General features: G+C 38.5%; 1 protein-coding gene across 14 annotated transcripts in view; it reads left to right on the top strand.

Annotated features, from left to right (window-relative positions):
• Positions 1–16,942, top strand: part of LOC105391413 (collagen alpha chain CG42342) — a 223,223-nt gene that overhangs the window by 4,796 nt on the left and 201,485 nt on the right. The gene's annotated exons all lie outside the window — the stretch shown is intronic.

The following is a 16,942-nucleotide window of genomic DNA, read 5'->3' as shown; positions in this document are numbered from 1 at the left end:
TAATGTGTATCGGGAGTTTCGTCACCGCAAGAGGAATTCCAAAGCGTGCCGGTTCGAGGATCTTGTTGTTTTTTTTTCTTAGGTACTTTGGTTGCTGCTTGATTGCTTTCAGATGGTCTGCGTTACAATTAGTATGGATTATAATACTCTGAATACTTTATTGGTGTATCCGAAATAAGAGACAATGGTATTGCGAGCGAGCATTGTCGAATTAAATGTAATCAAATCGACCAATTATTGAAATATATTTGATTGCACCAATCATCATTCCACAAATAAAGCAACTAAATTGTAAATACCTAAATGAACATATTCGAGCATTGAAATGCATTGCATCCCTAATGATTTGTATTGGTATTTTAATTAAAGATTGCAGCAACGGAACAAACTAGAGGAAGACGACGTATTATTTTTAGACAGTCATTTGTTAACCTCCGTGTCTTATTGACAAACGATACTTCTCCTTCCATTTCTAATTAACATCCTCAAATAGACTGTTCAGCAGTTCAGCCATCGCATCGCCTAATAAACATCCCGGAATGGTGAAAAACCACTTACACATCGGAAGTTTTAAAAATAAACACTCCATCCGAGGGCACTCGTAGACAGAAGTAATTCAAGACTCCGTGAAAGATGTTGACTCAATCAATCCGATGAGGTTTTTTAACGAGCCGTGAGGTTGGTAGCACTGCTCCCCGCTCACACGTTTAATAATTGAGTGGTTGGTAGAACTGAGGGCTCATTAAGCGGGTATGTTTGTTTGTTCAGGACCAGAAAATGTTTATTGGATTGGATCTCTCTCGTTTGCTCAATTCGATTGGGCTTTTTCACTTTGTAACATTAATTATTTAACATGTTCTTGATGGAACAGTTTTAACATGATTTAAATTGAAATGCGATATTATTTTATTGAGAAGCTTTCACAGGCTTTCACATCGTAACGAAAACTTGTCTACTACAAACTTATTTCATAAAAGCGAATAGTTTACCGTGAAATCTCTACCGCTAGCATCCAACCCATACTTATGTCCTGTACTAAGCCTATTACATTCCCTCGCTACACCTCTTACATCAAGCCGAGACCATTTACCCTATCTCCTCTCAGAAACACACAATTTAAATCGAATAGCCGTAAAAGGTTCTAATGTCTTCATTAGAAGTGGAAGTGAAGGCAGTGAATACGTCAATGTTGGTTCAATCAATTTGAAGCGATAGAGTAAATAGAGATAGTCCCGTAGAGGCCCTGCCTGTGAAAAGTGATTAAAGCTATTCCAGAACTGGAATGTTGTTAGCTGTAAGTATGTACCTACTGCTGTACACATTTGGGTATCTTATTAAAACAGTGTGATGCAACACTTAAGAGCTTTAGACACTCTGTGTTATTTAATGAAAACGGGTATTCTTTAAATAGCTCAATTAACTTCATATTTAGGGATAATTTAATATCGTTTTGTGATAAAAATGGGTTGTTCCACAGGATCTTAACGTTTTATAGCGGCCAATTATTGTACCCTTTTATAAACGAGTAAAGCTTGTAATTGCTGACCGTAAAAAGTGGCCGGACGATTCCTGAATAGGTTATTTTTTTAGGAAATGTAAAAGAATAAGATTTTAAGAATACAACCTTTCAGTGATTTACATTTTTCCGTAGATGAGAGGCGCTTGCGAAAACTCTCACGTATGGATCGAATCAGCGGCCAAAAAAATCCTAAAAACGAACACTTTTTTGTCAGTTAACAATAGTCAAACACGCAATCAAGGTTGTGGGGGACAAACAAACAGTGTGACGTGAATTCAAATACGCTGTTGTGGACGTTTGCAAACTTATGTGTGCCATCGGGGCGGCTCACACCCCGTACAGTTAGTTCGGTCGTGCAATCGGCACGTTTAATACAACGAGATAGAGTCGTGGCTTGCGCAGCAGTGCTCCGAAACTTCGTTTTTCGTCACATGGAGTGACCCCCTGATGCAGCGGGCTACCCTCGCCGACACTTGTGTTAATGTTTCGTTTTGGTGATACTTTACGTTTAATGGGTGATCGGAGCCGTGTTTCATGATATTATTACTTTATTATTGTTTATGGCGGTTTACTGTCGGGCTGCCAGCAGTAACAATATTATTGGCTGCGAGTAATAAATGTTTATTGTTGTTAAACGTTTTACTAAAACGTGTACTTAATACAATTTAATAGAGAGCAAATATTTAGGTATATTTACTGATATTCTAACCAATCTATCTTCATAATAATACACAAACATCCATAGCAATTAATGGTCTGTATTAAAAAATATCATACATTTAGTTATTATTTTACTAGGTGTATGAACATAAAGAAGTACCTAATAGGCGTGAATTACACCCAATGGCATATCGTGAAAATAAAGTAAGCATAAAGTTAGTTATAAGGAGTTATTTACTACGTCCAGCAGTGGAGTGCACTAATGTCCTGCGATGAGCGAGCGCCGAAGAGCTCTATGTATTCCCATGCATTAAGTACAACATACTGACAATTCCCACATTATTTTTTCCGCTAAATTAAATTCCCTTGACACTATAAACTACACATTAAATACGCTTTCATCCAAATACTTTTACGCCTTTGTAACAGCACTCGCACAGGCCAAAATCGCACTCTCACTATACATACAAACAGAAGTCATAACACTGATTTACTCCAGTGAGAAGTGTAAACACTAAATCGTTTGTTGTTACGTATCGGTCAATAGCGGGAACCCTCGCGTTGGGGTTCCATTGTGAGGAGACAATGACCCCTGGAATCACGCCCTGCCTTTGGGCAGATCGATTTGGCAAAAAGTTTTTTTCGGGTGGGCGCGGGCTAGTTAACCCTTGCGGTGTCAGCCCGCGGGGTATTATTGTGTTACGAAGCAACATTCGCCTTCTGATTGGATGGTCGACACTCGCGATGGGTTTTATTGGAGTGTCAGATTTAGAGAGATTTAAAACTTATGAGTTATGGAAGATACATAAAATAATAAACCATATTAATGTAAAGCTATTTCAGAAATCACTGTCAACGGATAGGTAGGTAGGTACATTTCGTTTATTAAACCCAAACATTCAAACGAGTCGATATTAAAACAAAAATAATAAAGGCAATTAACAACCCTAAATGGCCGTGCTCATACAAAAAAACGTAATAAAAAGCAGGCTGTATCATAGCAATTTGCTATCAGGAGTGGTTAGTCACGGCTGAGTGCCGCTCGATCCCACTCAGACACATTCAGCGCTGCAGCTGCGGGGTTACTCTATACTGATGAAAAACGAACGATTGAGAACTGTCGCGCAATCGACACGTTTGATACAAAGTTATACCTAGTCGTGGCTTGCGCCGTAGCCCTCTGGAACTTAGTTTTTCGTCATATAGAGTGACCCCCCTGCTTGAAGCGAAAACTTCACATTATGCTATAAGCTGGACAAGCGTCGCGAGTCTAATAGCGCCTGACATGTGGTGATGGTAATCACACAATTATCGTAATCGGTTTGAGAGTATCCGGTCGTGGGGTGCTTTATGTCAGAATCATAATCATGAAATTACTGAAGTATACGCGTAATGCGTGTGTGATGTGTCACAAGTTTAGCATTCTGTGCATAAATGCATCTCTCCGGTGCACCTTGTCAGCTGTCCGCTCAATCAAATTAGCCTTCTATGTAGTTTGTCGTCGCCCCCGGCACATAAGGGTTGAATGCCGTAATGTGATTGTCGCCACGGTCACTCTATGTACGGCACGGTACATACACATCGTTGTAAACATGCCAAGAATTATGTCCTAAAAGTATTTTGGTAGAGTTTACATTTAAATGCTTTTCAATGAAATGTAAGTTCTATTTTAATGGCTTGGAATTTGCATATCACAGAGTCCTGTCACAATGCACTCGCCGCTTGACTTGTCATCTATAGCGCTACAAGCCATTCTATTTTATTCATCTCCTATTTATTTATTTACAATGACTCTCCGTTCGTCTCGCATCGTTTAAATTGTACAGATTGGGTATTTTAATTGCGTCGCAGTGAAGGGTTAAGCCCCTTACATGGCAATACTCTTACGATTTACAATAGTTAATGTTACTTTAGCCTAGGGCTATTTCGTGATTTTTGGCCCTTGCATTTGGAGGGTTACGTCCCCTCAAAATTCATTTAAAATCTATCGTAGTTTGTTGCTATAGTAGTTACAGTATTGCACTTTGTTTATATTCTTGTTTTTTCCTTATTTAAATGCTTAATTGCTTGTACATATTTACGTATTTTATTTGTTATTGTCAATTCTAACACACCAATTGTAATAATAAAGTTTATAGTGATGTAATCGTCGGTCGAATCAAGTCTATTACTTAATGAAGGCCCTCTCCAATCAGTCATCATCAACTGCATTTAGTGCCTCCCCTCTTGACCCCAAATGTACAATCAATTTTAATTAAGCCTCAGTGCCTAGTGTTCATTAGCTATAGTAATGTTTGATGATTACAATAGCTATACCGAAAGTGTTAAATTTTTCGGGTCTATTTTTGTTATAGCTGCCTTTACGCAATATATCAAAAGTAGTTTCCTTTCCTTTAGCCAAATAAACTTTCCAGCGAAATCAGAATGCTATCAAAGGCTTCTAAAAGAAAAATCGTAATTTTTCACAGACAGAGAAATACAAGAAAAGTTTTCTTCACAAATAGCTGATACTCATAGACAGTGGCGCTCTGTAACTTGAACCTTGATGAGTTGATGACTTGGGCGAGCGTGGCCAACGCATCGGTCGCGCCGCACTCAATGGGACGTAAAGCAAACGTGAAGTAATAACATATTAGCTGCGGCCCATATTGTCACGCTTTTTGTGGGTTTCCCCTTGATTAGCTTGAACGAGCAACGTTGCGTAACAACGAAAATAAAGCTCAATACCCGAAATAAACACATCACGTTTATTTTGTTGTCAAAAAAAGTTTTTTCGCAAACCGCTGTCACTTAGAGGTGAATTGCGGCACCCACTGCCCACCTGCACCTTCGTGGAATTGTCTGCAACACAACGCCGTCCCACGCCGCGCGGACACTATGAACACTTTACGCTCCTGACGCTATCCAAAACATCATCTTATTCCTTTCCATTAAGGTCCATGAAACTTGTAGATACGTCGGCATGATATCTTTTGCACCCACCTAAACTTTACGTCAGTGCCATTTGATTTCATGCTCTCACACGTGTTGGTAGAGTTGACAATGTGTTGTTCCGCGCTGGTTGGTCAACAGCCTGGTAGCGCTCCCCGCGGCGAGGGTCCATTGTTGGTCCATTGAAGTTGTTCCAAAAGCACAAAGCTGTCCAACTCCAACATTAAATGCATTCTAATATACTGTGATGCTAATAGCCGAGGATATTTCTAAAGATACCACACAATGACTGCGCTCGCAGATGGGGACATAAAATATCGAGGATATTAACATGTCTGGCATCAAAATATTGAGATTTTATTGAGTTCTATTGTAAGCTATTCGAAAGTTACGTAATTTTATTTAATAAATGTCCAACGGTCCTCGATAAGGATAATATTGGATTCTTTGACTAAAATGGGCAAGAGGAAATTACCAATTAATTCAAAAGATATCGATGGCTGAGCTAATTAATTTCTCAGATAAGAAGTAATGTCTCCGCCAGTAAAGGGGTCGTAATTTTTTATGTTTATTTTGTTTTAAGGTAATTAATAAACAGTGTTCCTGGCGACACAATAGACAACACATACACGTGGTTTCCTGTCGAACAGATAAGCGATTTTATGTTATTAAGGTAATGGATGAGTTAATTAGTTGATTACAATCTACTGAAAGAACAATACTTACAACATAACTTAGAAGTATGTAGTTAAAAGCACAGCTTTTTACTGGCATAATTAATTAAATTTAAATTCCATTGATATCCTACGTCTTTATCCTTCAAGTCACATAAATTCTTTCTAGAAAGTGGCCGGTGGCATCAGCAGTTTTCTGAAAGAGCGCCATGCCGTCTTCTTGGAACTTTGTAACATTACGAATGAAATATAAATTCTGCCATAGAATATCGAAGCTTTCTCGCGCTTTACGATAACTTCCCTTCAGAGCGGAATCCTTTCTAGCAAGTAATAAGCATAAAGAAAATGAAACTTTAAGTAAAAGCAGATAATTTTTGCGGTTTCTACGTGAGTATAGTGGAGCTTTAAAGCTTTGAGAAATCTTTTCTATGCATTGCTTACAGGATTTTTGAAAACATCTTCTATAAAAAATAGTAAGTTATTTTTTTTTATAATAAATTCTAGAAGATATAGGTACTACGTATTTTTGAATCTTTACCATTAATTAATGTTAATGAACCATTCAGTTTACTACTCTGATGTAATGTGGTTTTTTCCTATTTCTTCATTTATCTTTTGTGATTTCCCTTTTCCCCTCTCCTTTCCTCTCCGAACCTTCCCCGTCGGGGATTTCTCATAATAATATTTATTAAGTCTTTTTTCTGTTTTTGTTCAGTTTGTTTAGTTAATGAAACGGTACCAAATTTTTAGCGACTTTGTAAAATGTAGGTAATTGTTTGTTTTTCCCTTACACTTTACCCAAACAATAAGTTAGAAAGTTGTTAAAAGTTTATCATAATTAAATTTTGAATATTTGAAACAACTTTTTGTTGAAATTCCGACTTTTCAAGTATTGTATTGTTTTGTGTTTGTTTTACTTTTGTAATTCATTGTTTCAGTTGTTAATTTGCTGGCTGTAAACTGGCTTTGGCTTTTAACGTTACATAACACACTATACTTTAGTTATGTTACATTGTCTCGTACTAGAATTTTTATCATGATAGTTTGATATTAGTTTCATTATTATATTAGGTACTTAGCTATAAATTCAAAATTCACCATCTAATCCATCTTTATTTGCAACTTAACTTAACGTCTGTTCAATATTCCGGCTCCAAAAACTCAACAATAACAAAATGACAAACTAGCGCACTCCCGCTACAATACTGAACCCTTCCCAGGAAGCGGACGAGTGTTCGTCTGGATGAGATCGCATCCTGCGATAAGACCGCCTTTGTGTGCTGATAAATGTGCACCGGCGGCGGCGGCGGGGGATGAATTCTGAATTGTCTCTGGTTTTGTTCGGCGCAGTAATGGATGTGTCGTGTGATAGCGGAATTTGGTGCTCTATTTGAGCCAGAATGGACGCCGCACGTGCGGGTACTAGCTGTTATTGTTGTGTTAAGTATTGTTTGCAACTTCATTAGGTAAATGTCTCTCTTGTTCTTTCTTGCCTTGAGAAATGAGGGAAGATAATGCTCTTTCTTTGGCAATCAGAATTTTGGTAGCACACATTAGACCGACGCGGTATTTGATGTGCGTTGTAATTATGTCGATATTTTTTCATTCATAGACATACATATTTGAACTTCTATTCAATCTTTTTATATTTAATCAATATAAATCATACCATACCATAAACAAATTCATAATTGTATCAACAACAACATAAAAACATTTATCGACGCCATTCAACCCATTCCCACTAACTACGTGTCTCGAGTAGTCTCGATGTCTCCACAGCCGTCACCGTAGACAAACTTCACAATGCCCCTATTCAGTTACAACACAGCAATCTATTTTCGACTGCAACGCTATAAATAAGTGGAAGAAAGGGTTTCGCTCGTAAAATTTCAATATCCGTTGAGTCGGTGACGCTTTTAATCTGAAGTGAATTTGTCGCCCCTTTTATTGAGTTACGCGCTTTGTGATGCTCCCAACTCGACAAGGACTCAAACTGTCCAATGAATAACGATTCTTTTATTTATGACAGCGTTTAATGTTTATGAGTGTGATGTTTTGGTTGCTTGTCTTGAGAGATTATTGCTCTTGACACTTTAAATTGTCACACAATATCATTTAGAGTTACAGAACAGTTATTTACAGTAACAGGGGACTTATTATACCTAATGTTAGGCTGATTCATCTACTTAAATAAGTGCTAAACAGTCCTAAAGAACGTTAGTAGTAGTTAGTATCTATATACAAACACTATTCTATTGTATTCGTTGTGAGGGTGTAAGTACAGACCTGCATCTGGCTTTGTCGAAAGAAACCTTTGAATATAGGTACAAGCACATTTTAATACATTTGTGTCCTATCCTCCTAGCATCCCACCTAATTAGCTCCTGTTTGATTTAATTATGGAAGTTATAGAACTATGTCGAATCAGGCTAGACCCTCCCAGCTCTCGTCAGATAACAATCACCGGCCGAGGGGACGGGTAATTTTATAAACACTTCTTTGTTTCCAACAATGTCGCCCGGCGGAGAGCTGTTGACATAAATTAATCACTTTCTTACCTTTCCTTTTGTCTTTTCGATGGCTTTTTTGTTTCGCCCCGTCAATTCGTTTAATCCAAAAGTTTCGTCTGAAATAAGGTCATCAACTTTGTTATCAATAAATTTTGTAAAAACGGTATTTAGTGCTAATTAAAAATCTATCGTTCCATGCTGTTTCCATTCTCTGGATCAAAATATAAAGATGTTATTATTTATTATACGTACTTACATATTTGTTAAGGGTTGCGTGCATTTACATGTTAGTAAAACTTGATCGATATTCAGGATATAGCTACTTTACTTTCACCAATTTGACATTTGGGTAATCACACGAACGCAACCCCAGATCCGTGACATTACCCCACCTGCCCTTCCCCGGGTATCGAACCCAACACCGCGACGCCACCAACCACCTGTCAAGTTTAGATTTCAGGTAATTATTTACAATAATTAACTGTAATTAGGAGGTATTGTTTTCAGCAACATACACGGCCGGGGCGGGCGCCGAAATGTGTTTGAATAAATAAATAATTCATTAAAATGTCATGTGCTACTTGCGTGTAATGTCGGGCGCAAGTGAAGATTGACAGTTTTATTACAGCTGCAGATAATAATAGTTTGTCAATGTTACCCCAGTTACGTTATAGATGTTAGTAGTTACGAGGAACGGTTCCTCATTGATTATTTATTGATATTTCACTACAAGTGCCGTCACTCTATACTTACCGCGGCATTTACGTTGTATTATTTTGAGGATAAATTGAATTCGTGTTTCCAATCACGGTTAGTTTGCTACATTTATTCCATAAAAAACAAGTTGAAAACTTTATAATTATGTGAAAAATTACTATATTATTTAGATAAGTAGAGTAAGGTCGTAAACCTACCTGACTGAAATAATTTCCTAGCTAGAAAACAAAAACGCAAAAATAATATTCTTCATTTGAAACTGATACTCAAAGCAAGTAATATTATCTTTTTATGAGGAAAATAAAAGCGAAGCTTTATCCTGGGCCATAAAAGCAGAAGAAACTTTGTAAATGAGTATGTACTTATTTCAGTAACAGCCTTATACACTGACGACCGAACTATCGGCGTGATTTATGAAAACTTTCCTAAAATATTTATTTGAACAAAGAAACGTTACTAATTTTAGCACCGAATTTTTGACGTCCATTAATCAACTTTAAGGAGAACGATGGCTCTCACGTTTTGTGACGAGTCAATGAACGCTTTGTTGATGAACCTTTAGAATACTACATATATGTACCTATAGTGAATTTTTTACTCACGTCTCGTATGTTAATTTGCCAAAACTCACGTTGTAATTTTATATCTTGTGTACATATTTTAAGTATAGGTACTCGTATAGGTAGTCGATAAATAAAATAAATAAATTAACATAATATAAATTATTAGACTTAACAAGATTTGAATACAATATTTATGTACTTACTTAAAAAGCTAACTTAACTCTACAAAATTCCCCAACAAAATTACCAACGCCCAGTAAAAAAACCGAATAGAAAAACTCAGATCACACTCACATAAGGGACTTTAATAACTCTCTCTTCAAACATCAGTGAGAGGTTCCACAATGCAAGCTCTTGACTGCGCCTTGAGCCCATTACTGAAAAACCTGTAGCCACCCGTGTCTACGCGAGATGCGGACCGTATAGCCATTGAGAGCCCCGTCTAGACGGCCTAGTACACACTGACTAGCGGTTTTTTATTCAAGTTTTGGCGCTAGTGGCTTAGAGGGTGAGTTTGCTGTATGATTATTGATTAATATTTACCATTGTGCTACTAAAAGATGCGTAGGTAGATATCGTTATGTTATGACATATTATTACACTGGGACACAGTTATGTATAAAATATTGATGGATGACGTTGATAATGAAAATTGTTCAGTACGATTGACCTGTCGTTCGGAATTTAACTGTTAAATTAAATTCCACCGTTAATAATATCTCCATCATAGAAATAAAAAATAAAACACATAAAATATGATACAGTGTGTTGGTAGATCTGCACCAGACATACAGGGTGCAGACTGCAGAGTGGATCTCGTTTACTGACGCCGCCGCCCGCCGACGTACGTCGAGAGGCAGGTAATAGATTTAACACCCTGTACTTTGATACATTAGCCCCAGCTGATCACACTCTCATTAAAATAATATTGTGATCCGTTTGGAATTTAGGAACAAACTTTATCTAACTTTACTATTCAAATCATGGTGTAGGTATTTTTATCAATAAACTTTCAAAAACATGCCACGGCATAATAATGTAATAAATAATAATAGTTGGTACTTACTCTACTACTTCTCTCCAGATAATCTGAGGGCTAATATTCGTTATATTTGCTAAAAAAAGATTACATTTTATTACATGTTAAAATCTAAAGAGTTTAATAACTGAATGCCTCTTCAATTACAGCATAAACTATTCGTATTCAATAAATTTCCACCTGAAACCTGCGGTCAAGGAATGATCAGTTGGGACCGGGTTCACTTTACCTGTGAAGTGAGTTAGCGCGCGCCCGCGTCTCCGCCTGGTTCCACGCTCGCACCTTCACTTAGTTGTGTTTGAAATATGAGTGCTGTGGGACGCCCTCTCCTGGCACCGATTAAAAATAAAAGCTTCTTTTGTCGTCTCGAAATAGCATGTTTGGGCGTAAAGGTCATTCTTGCTATTTATTAGTAATTAATACCAACTTATTGAGTTATAAATTATAATGTTAAAAAAGCTTTAATGATAATGATACACGTTCGAGAAAAAAACAAAAAAAAACATGAATTTGTTTATAATATATTTATAGAAAATATGATGTAAATACCAGAAGGTAAGTTGATAATTATGTATGTGGTTGTGTTGGCGCAGAATAATGTAATGTATTGGTTTAATCCGCCGCGGGGGGCGTTACACGGCAATATAGATACAATAATTAAAACGCTATTCGTGTTTGACAGTATTTAATACCTCTCGAATATTAATTGTTGTCTATGGGTGGATAAAGTCTATAATTAAAATGTTAATAGTGTCTAATAGTTGCGTCCCGTGGCGGCTTTCCTTCGACTTCTCATGAATAATTTATGTTCTATAGTTTATTGCGTGAAATTTAATTAACTTATTAATTTCCTTCAAAATGTTATCTTAAGTATCTGCAGTATATTGAAGTTCAGTGATAAATTGTCGTACGCGAGAATTTATTATAGTGAATATTACCTTATTAAGTTAGTTTGAATCTCTCACTCGCATAAATCTTGAGACCTATGCATATATTTTCCATTTGAAGTCATATCACACGATGATCTATTTGACAAGAAAGTTTAAATTGACTTCGGCATCATACTACTGCACCGACTTTAACCTTTGAGGAGATTCTATCTAAAGGTAAATAACTTTACCCTATGAATAGAATTTGAATTAAAGTTTATACATTTATAAAATTTGCTGATATATAGATAAAACAAATCATCTTTGTAGAGAAGATTGTGTTGTGAAAATAACAGTAACTACGAATTACTGCAAATACCATATATCTAAATTTCATTACGAACGAGAAATTTTGATCTTTACAACCGCTACTTCTGCGAACAGTACTCAAGACGGTTTTACTTTAAACAAAACATGAGGCGGAGGAAGCCGCTTTGAGCGCGATCATTCCAGATCATAACGACTCGAGAGGCCGACAAGACGCCCTGGCAGCGAGCCAGCCGGCGCGGCGGCGGCAGCTCTCCCTCTTCAATACCACTAGAGAGAAGGAAACGACAATATCGTTCTCGATTATCGAAACGCGGCGGATAAGCGAAACGGAAGAGAGCTCGCGCGAATATTAAGCGATGGAGTGTTATCTCGCTACTTGAGCAAAAACTGCTGAAAAGGATCTTTGAAATATTACAGCTGCGGCTTCAGAGAAATCTTACATGACAATGATAGATTTGCACTGCAGTCAAATCAAATTCTTTCTAAAAAAGTGTTTCTTTATAAAGCGTTATACTACAGCGGAGGCGGTGAAAAAAGTCTCATCTGATAATGAAAAACAACAAACTCAATAGATAAAGCATGCGATATCTTATTTAAGTCGTAAAATTCCTGCAACAAAATAACTAAGAGCTGAACCGCGGACCACACACGGCCGACGGAAACCACAACCAATTCTTATTTTTATTTTCCGTTATCGAGTGATACATCGATTTATTATCCGATCGGATATCGGTGGATCGATTTTGCAAAGGCGCCGCTAATAAAGCTTTAGTTAATTATGACCATGAAATAATTTATAATGAATTATATTTTTATACTTTGTAAATTGCACTTGCATGGTACAAGTATCTAATTAATCATAAATTAGTTACAGAGTCATTAACTGTCACCATTATAGGTAACACTTATAGAACATTGCAAATTATATATTTTCGAATCATTACCCGTATTAGTAGCCTATATGGGTAATAACAATAACTCATGTACATTGTAATAATTATGAGTATCAATTTCATAAAGTATCGATGCGTCGGCAATTATTGTCAAATCTGCGGTCATCTTGTCACACGCCTCCAGCCATCCATCATCATTACCTTTATAGCTAGGAATTTGCATGCCATTAAATAGCATATTACGTAGTTATAGCTTTGTATGACTGTATGAAGATTGTGCGTGTAGACCATACTCTGTAAGGTATTTAAAAGGAATACCTACCACAGTTTTATTAAATCTTGGCTAACGTTGTTATTTAGTTATCTTAAGTAGCATAAATCGTCGCAGTCGTAGAACAATGACGGATCTGCAAAACAGCAACTTTACAGGAGAGCCAGTTAAAGTTTTTAAACAACGTTTTGTTCGATAAAATGAAAACGGCTGAAGCAATTCATTTGAAATTTGGTCACATTATTATACGAATGGACTTTTGCAATATAGGCTGTATAATGAGTCTGTAATAAGTCTAGGTTTCCTGAAAAATCAGATATGTCATTTTTCTATGGATCCTACTATGTCGCATTATATCATACGTCGTTTTTTTACGGACTATCATTGCGTATCTAATGGCGTATTATACTTTTCGTCGTTGTTTTGGGGAATATATGGGAAAATTAAAAGGCGGATCTTTAAATAACCTATTTAAGGGGGTGCTAATTGCGCTGTATTATTTTTTGTTTAGGTCCTAAAAATTAAAATTATTTTATAAAATGCTTTTTAAGACCCTATTGTGTCCCATCATCAGCCAATAATCATCCAATACTGAATATAGGCCTCACCCAAGGAGCGCCACAACACTCTGTCCTCGGCCTTCCTCATCCAGCCACTACAGGCTACCTGCCTAAGGTTGTCCTTGTTTGTGGCCCGAGAATTCGTCCACTCCAACGGTTATCGGTTCTTCGGCAGATATGACCAGCCCACTGCCACATCAGCTTGCACATTTTGACAGCCATGTCGGCCAGCCAACCTAAGTCCTCAGACGGATACCCTCATTAACCCAGCATTGCTCTCTCCATCGCACGCTGAGCGACTTTAAGTCGGTGGACCAGTAATACCGTGTCCACGTTTCTGCCCCATACGTCATCACTGGCAAGATGCACTGGTTGAGGAAGACTTTTGTCTTCAGGCTCTGAGGGATGGCCGAGGAGAATATGTGACGGAGTTTTCCAACTCAATTGTGACCCACTGCTGGGCAACAGTCTCTCCCTGGGTCTTCCAGCTATCCCCCTGTCCATGGCCTCCTCATTCTAGTTCCTACTAAACACGTCTAGGTCATGCCGCCATCTTCTTTTAGGTCTGCCCTTGTGCCAACGGCCGTTATCGGCTATCCATTCGGTGGCATTTTTCCCCACCTATCCGGCTGCATACGACAGACGTGCGCCGCCCAGTCCCACTTCATTTTGGCGTCATCCACGTCGAAGGACGCTATCTCGCCCAAGTAAAATACTCATTTACATATTGTATTTCTTGCCCATCTACCTCAACCCTACGTTTCGTGCTGTTGATCATGACTTTTGTCTTGGACCGGTTCATCTTTAGTCCAACTTCAAGGCTTGCGTGGAAAGCTCTCGCAACATTGTTAGCAAAACGGAGGTTTGACAATTTTTTACTTCCAACATTGATGTCCTTGTCCTCCCAGGACTGTGTCAACTTCTTGAAGACCTCTTCGAGGCAACTTGAAAAGCGGTACAGCCGGTTGCCTTGCATGTCGCACTTTTCAACGGAAACGTCGGATCAGAAGGGCTAGTACGGGGCGCATTTAAGACGTGACAAAAGTTTTGCATCGCCGTCACTCACATCGCTCTGCCTCAAGAGTGAGCGCGACAGAGAACTTTTATCACGTCTTATTAGTGCCCTGTGCTACAGGGCCAGGTTGTTCCACTTTCACGTTGGCTGAGCTGTTTATGTAGATAGTAGCAACGAGTTCGATTTAGGTTGGATGAATGTTGTGGTTTAATGGCGGAAAATATTGTTTGGTGGATACTATCGAAACCTTTGGTATATTCAATAAATGCAAGGTAAAGTGGTGTGTTAAACTCATTGAACTTTTCAATAATCTGGTTGAGTGTGTGTAGATGGTTCGTGGTTGAATAACTAGGTTGGAAACCAGCTTGTTCTGGTAGTTGATGTTAGTCCAGCAGAAAACGGATGCGATTGTAAATTAATTTTATGGATTATTAATACATGTGTGATGTCAAGCTAACGGGTCTATATAGTTTCCGAGGACTGATTTCTCACCCTTTTTATGGAGAATTAAGTATTAGAATTACAGAATTTACGGGGAAATTTACCTGAAACTAATACATGAATTAGTTGGGCTCACCTATTTTAAGAGGGAAAGCCCCAGTATCAATCGAATGCTGGTGATTGTGAAACAGCTAAGTAAAATTATCATCGCCAAGCAGTTTGAGATGATCTTTACATAGCTACGCATAAGATCAATTTCCTTAATTATTTCCTGCCCGCAATAAGTAAATTCACTGCTGCCCGATCATGTTAACTCCCCGGCAAAATTCACTCCTAGAAACAGAGAATTTACTGATTGTAAGCAGTGAAATAAATGAAACACCGTCTAGTTTGAAGCTCTGTATTCGACTGGCCAACGGAATACGTTGCCGTCGTAAAAAGGGTTTACAAGCGACATCTACCCACATGCTTTACACTCCTCTGGCACTATTTAGAAATCCTGTTAACAAAACAAATAAATATTTAAAAGTACTGTTTATAACTAATGATCTTATCTCTAGGTCTCAATTGCATGCGCGCATCCAACAGCCGATCAGTAGATGCATGACTCGTCCCCGGCGCGGCCGCCGGGTCAGCTGTCGGCTGTTCGGTCCGCTCGCGAGACTCGGCGGGCTCGGACCCTGCCGGGCTATCTCCCTCACCTTGCGCCTGCTCCCATACCTCTCCCTCTTCACCACCATTTGACTCTAAATTTACGACACTAGTAATACTGGAACCAGGTTCCATATGGCTGGGAGTAGGCGCCAGGGACGGCGCGGGCGGCGCGGGCGGGGGCGGGAGCACTCCCACTTCACAATCAGCTGATCCGCTCCCGTCGGCGACACTTCCGCTTAGTACTTCACTATCAATATTTTTACCAATATACCTAAAAATTTGGTCAACATGGCGTTTACAAACTAAATCATAATCCGGTACAAATATTTCAAACATACGATTACCGATTATAGATCTAATCGTACCTAAGACCCAAACTTCTTTTTTTGAATTAAACCATTTTAACCAAATCGTATCACCTACTTCAAACTGCCTAACAATAGAAGTTTCCTTATTATTATTACTACAAACGTCATCAGTAACTTTATCAGGTAAAACTAAATCTAGCCTTGACCTCAAGTTACGGCCGATCATTAAGAATGCGGGCGTTACTCCCGTAGTACAATGGGGAGTATTGCGATATTCAAATAAACATCCGAGCAGCTTATCATTAGTTTCACTCGGTGACAAATTAACATTTTCGCTCAAAATACACTTTATCATCTTTTTACAAGATCTTACAGAGTTCTCGGCTTGCCCATTGCTACATGGGTGGTAAATTGGAGATGTTACATGTTTAATACCGTTAGAGGAACAAAATTGACTAAATTCGGCAGATTTAATCTTAACATCGTTATCCGAAACCAAGGTTTGAGGTATACCGTAACGAGAAAATATTTCCTTTAGTTTATTGATCAATGCCCGAGTCGAAGTCCCGCAATTCATTTGTAGGCATTCTAACCACTTGCTATACGCGTCTATAACAATGAGATAGGTAACCGAGCCTATAGACATGTAGTCTATGTGCACCCGCTGCCACGCGCCGGCGGGGCGCGGCCAGGGCGCGGGCGGGGCGCGCGGGGGCGCCGCACGCACACTCACGCACGCTGCGCACGACCCTATCCACTGTTCAATGGACCGATCGATTTGTGGCCACCACATTCTAGAACGGGCCATGCTTTTTGTTTTATTTATGCCGAAATGACCCTTATGCAACTCGACTAACATTTTGTCACGAAATACTTCCGGTATGACTATTCGGTGGCCGCGAAACAAACAACATCCATCAGTTTCTAACTCTGTTTTACAATTAAAATACGGTAAAACAGACTGGCAGCTTATTTTTCGCGGCCA

The sequence above is a fragment of the Plutella xylostella genome, chromosome 6 (assembly GCF_932276165.1).
Source record: "Plutella xylostella chromosome 6, ilPluXylo3.1, whole genome shotgun sequence".
Classification (NCBI taxonomy): domain Eukaryota; kingdom Metazoa; phylum Arthropoda; class Insecta; order Lepidoptera; family Plutellidae; genus Plutella; species Plutella xylostella.
The sequence above is the reverse complement of the archived record's forward strand: the minus strand, read 5'-3'. Positions and strand labels throughout refer to the sequence as shown.